A 6,678-nucleotide genomic window follows, 5' to 3' on the forward strand; every position below is an offset into this window, starting at 1 on the left:
ACATCTCCAGCTCTATTTTGTATTTTATTTAGAGAAAGGGTTTCACTGAGTTGCTTAGTGCCTTGTTTTTTTCTGAGGCTGGCTTTGAACTCATGATCCTCCTGTCTCAGCCTCCCAAGCCACTGGGATTACAGGCATGTGCCACTGTGCACGATGGCCTGGTAATTTTTAATTTTATTCCAGACTTTGTGACTCTTACCTTATGGGATGCTGGATATTTTTATATTCTTACAAAAAAAAATTTTTTAAGTTCTCTTTTGAGATTCAGTTAGGTTCCTGAAACAGTTTGCTCTTTTCTGCTCTTGCTTTTTGGACTTTGTTAAGTAGAATTGGAGTGATTTTGTCTAGGGTTAGTTCATCCTTGGATGTTCTCTGAATCATTGGCCCATGTGGAGTATGGCTGGCCTGTGTGGCTCTGGGTGTTGTCCCCTCTAGTCCTTTTAGGTGGCTCTTTCCAGGCTCAGGTGCTCTCTTCACATGCAGGTGGTCATTAATACTCAGCTGAGGTCCCCACAGAAACCCCGCGCAACGCAGCCCCTCCTTGCTGCTCTTGCCTGTGAGGTCGGCCATTTTGCCTTCCTGGACCTCTGTCCCTTGACTCAGCTCAGAGAGGCTGCTGGGCTCTCCCCGGGCACCTTTCTTCCTGCTGCAGCCTGGAAACTTTCTCTGGGCAGTAAGTTGGGGCACTTGGAGGGCTCACCTCCTTTGTTCCTTGTCTTTGAGCAATCTCTGTTCTCCACTGCCAGATGTTCAACATCCTGAATGCCACTGTTTCAGGGCAGAGGATCATTTGGGTCCCTGTGACCCTCTTGTTGGAAGTGGTAATTGTATTCCAAGTCAAGTTCATGGACTCCCCGAATTGTATCTGTGAACCATATTAGGGCCCCCAAGTAAACAACCCTGTTTTAAGCAATGGATAAAAATTGAAACCTTCACTCTGTTCTTTCATTTCAAACTTTAGAAGGACAAGTGGGATTTTCTAATATGCAACACTGTGTGTGTGTGTGTGTGTGTGTGTCTGTGTGTGCTGTGATTTTTATTTTCAGCCTAAATACTTTGAATAAAGACTTAGAGCATATAGCTCTAAAGGTTTGTCACTTTGAAAGAAAATTCTCATTTTCCCCTAAAGGGAACACCGGGAAATCAGAAGATATAAATAGAATCTTTGAGATATTAGGTACTGAAATTAGTAAAGTGACTAAAAACAACAATGAGATGCTTTTTACTTCCCATTCACTAGGATGGCCATAGCCCCAAATCAAAAAACCGTACAGTGGTACATATTTGTAATTCCAGTGACTCAGGAGGCTGAGGCAGGGCTATCACAAGTTCAAGGCCAGCCTCAGCAATTCAGCAAGACCCTGTTTCAAAATTTAAAAAAATTAAGAAAGAAGAACCTGTGTTGCCAGGGCTATGGAGAAACGGTGTTACTGGTGGGAATTCAGAAGATACAGTCATTTTGGAAAACAGTTGGGCGGTAGTTCCTCAGAAAGTTACATAGAGAAGACCGGGCACAGTGGTGCACGCCTGTAACCCCAGCAGCCCGGAGGCTGAGGCAGGAGGATGACGCGTTCAAAGCCAGCCTCAGCAATTTAGCGAGGCTCTAAGCAACTCAGCAAGATCCTGTTTCTAAATGAAATATGAAAAAGGGCTGAGGATGTGGCTCAGTGGTTAAGTACTTCTGGGTTCAATCCTGGTGCCCCCCACCCCCACCTCTACCCATACACACACACACACACACACACACAAACTTATACATGAATGTTACAGAAGCCTAATTCATAATAGCCCCAAACTGGAAACAAACTCAACGTCCATCAGTGGATGAACGGATAGATCAAATAAACGCGTCCTATCCACACATCAGAGGCTGATTCAGCCATACAGAGGACGCAGTGCCGAGGTGTGCCCTGACAGGGACGAGCCTTGAGGATACTGCTCAGTGAAAGAGCCAGACACAAAAGCCCACGTATCATATGATTCCATTTATATGAAATGTCCAGAATAAATCCAGGCCAATCCACAGAGAGGGAAAGTAGATGAGTGGTTGCCAGGGGATGGGTGGGGGAGAGGGATGGGGGAGGGATTGCTAATGAGCACAGGGAGTCTTTTCTTTTCTTTGCAGGGCTGGGGACTGAACCCAGGACCTTGTGCATGCTAAGCAGACACTCTAGCACTGAGCTACAGCCCCAGCCCCAGTGCAAGGATCTGCTGGGGGTGATGGGAATGTTCTAGAGTTGGTAATGGTGAGGCTGCCCAGCCACGGGAATACACTAAGAACCACTGAGTCATACACATAAGGGGACTCTGACGTGTGCTGTGTCCTTCTGTCACTGGCTTAATGTTTTTGTGTGAAGTGGTATCTCATTGTGGTTTCCATTTGCATTTCTTTAAGATCTAATGATGTTGAGCATCTTTTCAGGGGCTCATTGGCCATTTGCGTATCTTCTTTGGAGATGTGTCTATTCAAATACTGTACTCATTTTTTAATTTGAGATTCTTAACTTTTGTTGTTGAGTCATAAGAGTTCTTTATATGTTCAGGATCCTGGACCAATATCTGATACATGATTTGCAAATGTTTTCTCCCATTCTCTTTTCACTTTTTAACAAATAAAAAAGTAAATTAATTTAACAATTAAATGCCCTTCATTTTTAAAATTTGGGAAATATTCCATGCCTATAGGAATATACATAATATAAAAATAAGGCATTCACAATAGCTAAGTTGTGGAACCAAACTAGACACTCACCAACAAATGAATGGATAAAGAAATTGTTACACACACACACATACACACACACACACACTGGAATATTACTCAACCATAAAGAAGAATAGCTTCATGACATTTGCCAGTAAATGGATGGATATAGAGACTATCCATCCATGATAAGCCAGTCCCAAAAAACCAAAGGTTGAATTTTTTTGCTGATACTTGGAAGCTAAACCATAATAAAAAAGAGGGGGAAGGGAAGAAGAGAAGTTCAGTAGATTAGACAAAGGGGAACAAAAGGAATGGAGGGGTATAGGAATAGGAAAGACAATAGAATAAACCTAATATAATTTTCCTATGTACACATATGAAGATAGCCAAGTGAATCCCACCAATGTGCTTACTCATAAGAATCGGGTCCTAATTAAGAATCAGATTATCCCATGCTCGTATAATTTTATCAAAATGGATCCCACTGTCATGTTTGACTAAGAAGAACCAATAAAAAATAAGGTGTAAAATAAAGCAAAATGAACACCATGTACTCACCATCTAAAAAACTGCAAAAACCATTTCCCCTTCTTCCCAGTCTCCATCCTCCCTCCTACTCTGTCCCTATCCATTCTCACTCCACTATATTAACTATTAAACTTCATGTTCGCCAACTTCTCTGTTTCACAGTTTTACTATAGGTGCATAAGCACATAAACAATACAGTGTTTATTTTTGACTTTTTTGAACTATATAAAATGGAATAACATAATGTGTCCTTTATATAAACTTGCTTTTTTGCTCTATCTATCTATCTATCTATATTTTTTGTGAGCTTTATCTGTGGCAATGGGCATGGCTGTAGTTCATGTTCATTGCTGTGAAGTATTCATTATATAAATACATCTTGATGTATTCGCCCTTCCTTCTACCAGTGGATATTTGGATTATTTTCAGGTTTTTGCAATAGAAATAGTGAACACTCTTCTGGAAGTCTTCTGAGCATGGTGCGAGTTTTTTTTTTTTTTTTTTTTTTTTTGGTATGGGGGATTGAACCAAGAGGTGCTCAACTACTAAGCCATGTTCCCAACACTTTTTTTTTTTTAACATTTTATTAGGGACTGGGTCTCACTGAGTTGCTGAGGCTGGCTTTGATCTCAAGAGCCTCCTGCCTCAGCCTCCTGAGCTGCTGGGATTACAGGCATGTGCCACTGCACCTGGCACAAGCACCAAATTTTAATCTTAATTAGTTGATGATACCATGACTAACTTAAAACACTCCAAACTAAAGTTTTACTATATGTGTATACACGTTTTAAGTTGTGTCCAACTTATAACACATATGTTTTTATGTGGGCATAAAACCTTCACTTTTTTATTCTTTTAATGAGCTCTTTTCACTGAGCTCCAAACAAGGCCATCCAGGTCAGTGAGAAATCAGGCCTCCTCTCACCTCTACGACTTGCATCCTTCTCCAGTTTTTTTGCCAAGATCAAGAGTCTTGATTGTGTCAAGTAGAATCAGGAGGCTGCAGAGGCTGCCGCTGATTGTCAGGTGGGAGGCAGCACGGGGCTCTTCTTTTCTTTCTTGTCTTTTTTATGGTACTAGGGATGGGACCCAAAGTCTCCTGAATGCTAGGCGAGCGCTCCAGCACTGAGCACAGCCCCAGCCACAGCCCAGGGCTTTTCTTTTGATGGTGAATGGCTGAGCCCTCATATCATTGACTCTCTGCCATTTGTTTTTTTCTTTCTTTTCCTTTTTTTTTTTGGTTCTAGGGATTGAACCCAAGGGCGGTTAACCACTGAGCCACACCCCCCAGCTCTTTTTATGCTTTATTTAGATACAGGGTCTCACTGAGTTGCTCAGGGCCTTGCTAAATTACTGAGGCTGGTTCTGAACTCGCCATCCTCTTGCCTCAGCCTCCCGAGCCGCTGGGATGACAGATGTGCGCCATGACACCCGGCTGTCTGCCATTTCTGAACATTTTATTTCAAATATTTTCAATTTTTATCCATTGCTTAAAGCAGGGTTGTTTACTTGGGGGCCCTGAGATAGTTCACAGATACAATTTGGGAAGTCCATGAACTTGACTGGGAATACAATTACCTATTTATTTATTTATTTATTTTTGCAGTACTGGGGATGGAAACCCCAGGGCCTCACACATGCCAGGCAAGCACTCCGTCACCTAGCTACACCCCAGCCTACTTCTTTTAATTAACCTCCAACTGAAAATCATATTTTCTTTCATTTAAGGAGAAACCACATCATTAGTAGCTGCACCTGTCACTTTGCCACCAATAAGGAATCAGAGATATTGTCATACCACATCTTGGTTGTTGCAGAAACTCTGAAGTATCATTCACATTCATCGTATTTGCTATTTAAAGCATTGAAAAAGAAACAGGTATATTATCATATCAAACATTTTAAAAATATTTTGAACCTTTTTGTTTTATTTAATAGTTTGACTGAATTTCATTAGAATTGCTTTCCTCTGCTAGTCCATTTGTATTTTATTGCATATTAAACATTATTCTGAGCAGGACTGAATCGCAAAAGAGACCAGGAACCCCTGGCCCAGAGCATTTTGGGGGAGAGTTGGACACCACAGGAACCTTTCTACCTGCAGGTTGCAGTTTTGGCCAGATGCACCTTATTATGCCTTAGAACATTTTGGGAGATGGCTCAGGAGGCTAATGCAGGAGGATCACCAGTTCAAAGCCAGTCTCAGCAAAAGCCAAGTGCTAAGCAATTCAGTGAGGCCCTGTCTCTCAATAAAATACAAAATAGGGCTGGGGATGTGGCTCAGTGGTGAAGTGCTCCTGAGTTCAATCCCTGGTACTAAAAAAAAAAAAAAAAAAAAAAAAAAAAATTGGGAGAATGACTGAGATTAATTATTAAAAATCTGCCTTCCCTGTCTCGTATCTCTCTACCTATCTATCATCTATTTATTGTGGTACTGTGTTCTACCTCTGACTTACATCTCCACCCCCTTTTTTCTTTTATTTGGAGATTATTTTGTATTATATAATACAACATAATAATATATTGCCAAGGATCTCACTGAGTTGCTGAGGCTTGCCTCAAACTCACCATCCTCCTGCCTCTGCCTCTGGAGTCGCTGATATTAAAGGTGTGCCCCACCGGGCCTGGATTCCTGGCAATCTCATTGCTAGGCACATCGGAGCCCCTCTGGGTCCTTGGAAATTTACTTCTCTTCCAAAGGGGCTCCGACTTGCCTGTGTTAGCAGTGCCTACCAGAGGCAACTGTTTATTTCCACCGCTGCTGGTATGCCAATTCTATTTCTGTAGGCACTTTCGGGGCCATAAAATGGTCAACTTTCCATGTTGGTGGCAAGGCACAGGTGTGGACCCTTCTCCAGGTACCTGGGCTGCCACGGGGAATGATCCACTTGGAGAAGGTGGAGCCTCACAGGACAGCAGGAAGTAGAACATTTTCGCACTTCCTGGTCTGACTGAGGGGGGATGAGGGAGGGAAAACCGCTCCATGTGGTCAGGCCTGGATGTCCTCCCAGGGAGACCCTGCACTCTTGGGTCACCTTCAGTCAGCTCAGTGGGCCCACAAGTCCTCATTTAGACCTGCCTGTGGCTCTAGGGTCCCTCCCAGGAGAGGATAGAAACTGCAGTGCCTAAGTTTCTTGACCTTGGAGTAGGAGACCAACAGCCAATGGTGGGTGTGATCCTGGGCCGTCCCCTGGCTCCTGCAGGACAGTCCTCCACCAGGAGGAACTCTCCGCCACCCCCCAGCCACTCTGCTGATGACCTTCCTCCTCTGCTGCTGTGGCCCAGCCCCTCACCTCTCACCCAGACTCCCTGCCCCCGGCCTCCCAGGGGGATCTCAGCTCCCATTCCTAACTGGCGCCAGCTGCCTAGCGCCTTCTCCTCCCTAGCCTGGCATTCAGGGCTCATGCCATCCCTGTGCCTGCAGCCCTCCCCTCTCTTGCCAA

The sequence above is a fragment of the Marmota flaviventris genome, chromosome 19 (assembly GCF_047511675.1).
Source record: "Marmota flaviventris isolate mMarFla1 chromosome 19, mMarFla1.hap1, whole genome shotgun sequence".
In the NCBI taxonomy this organism is placed as follows: domain Eukaryota; kingdom Metazoa; phylum Chordata; class Mammalia; order Rodentia; family Sciuridae; genus Marmota; species Marmota flaviventris.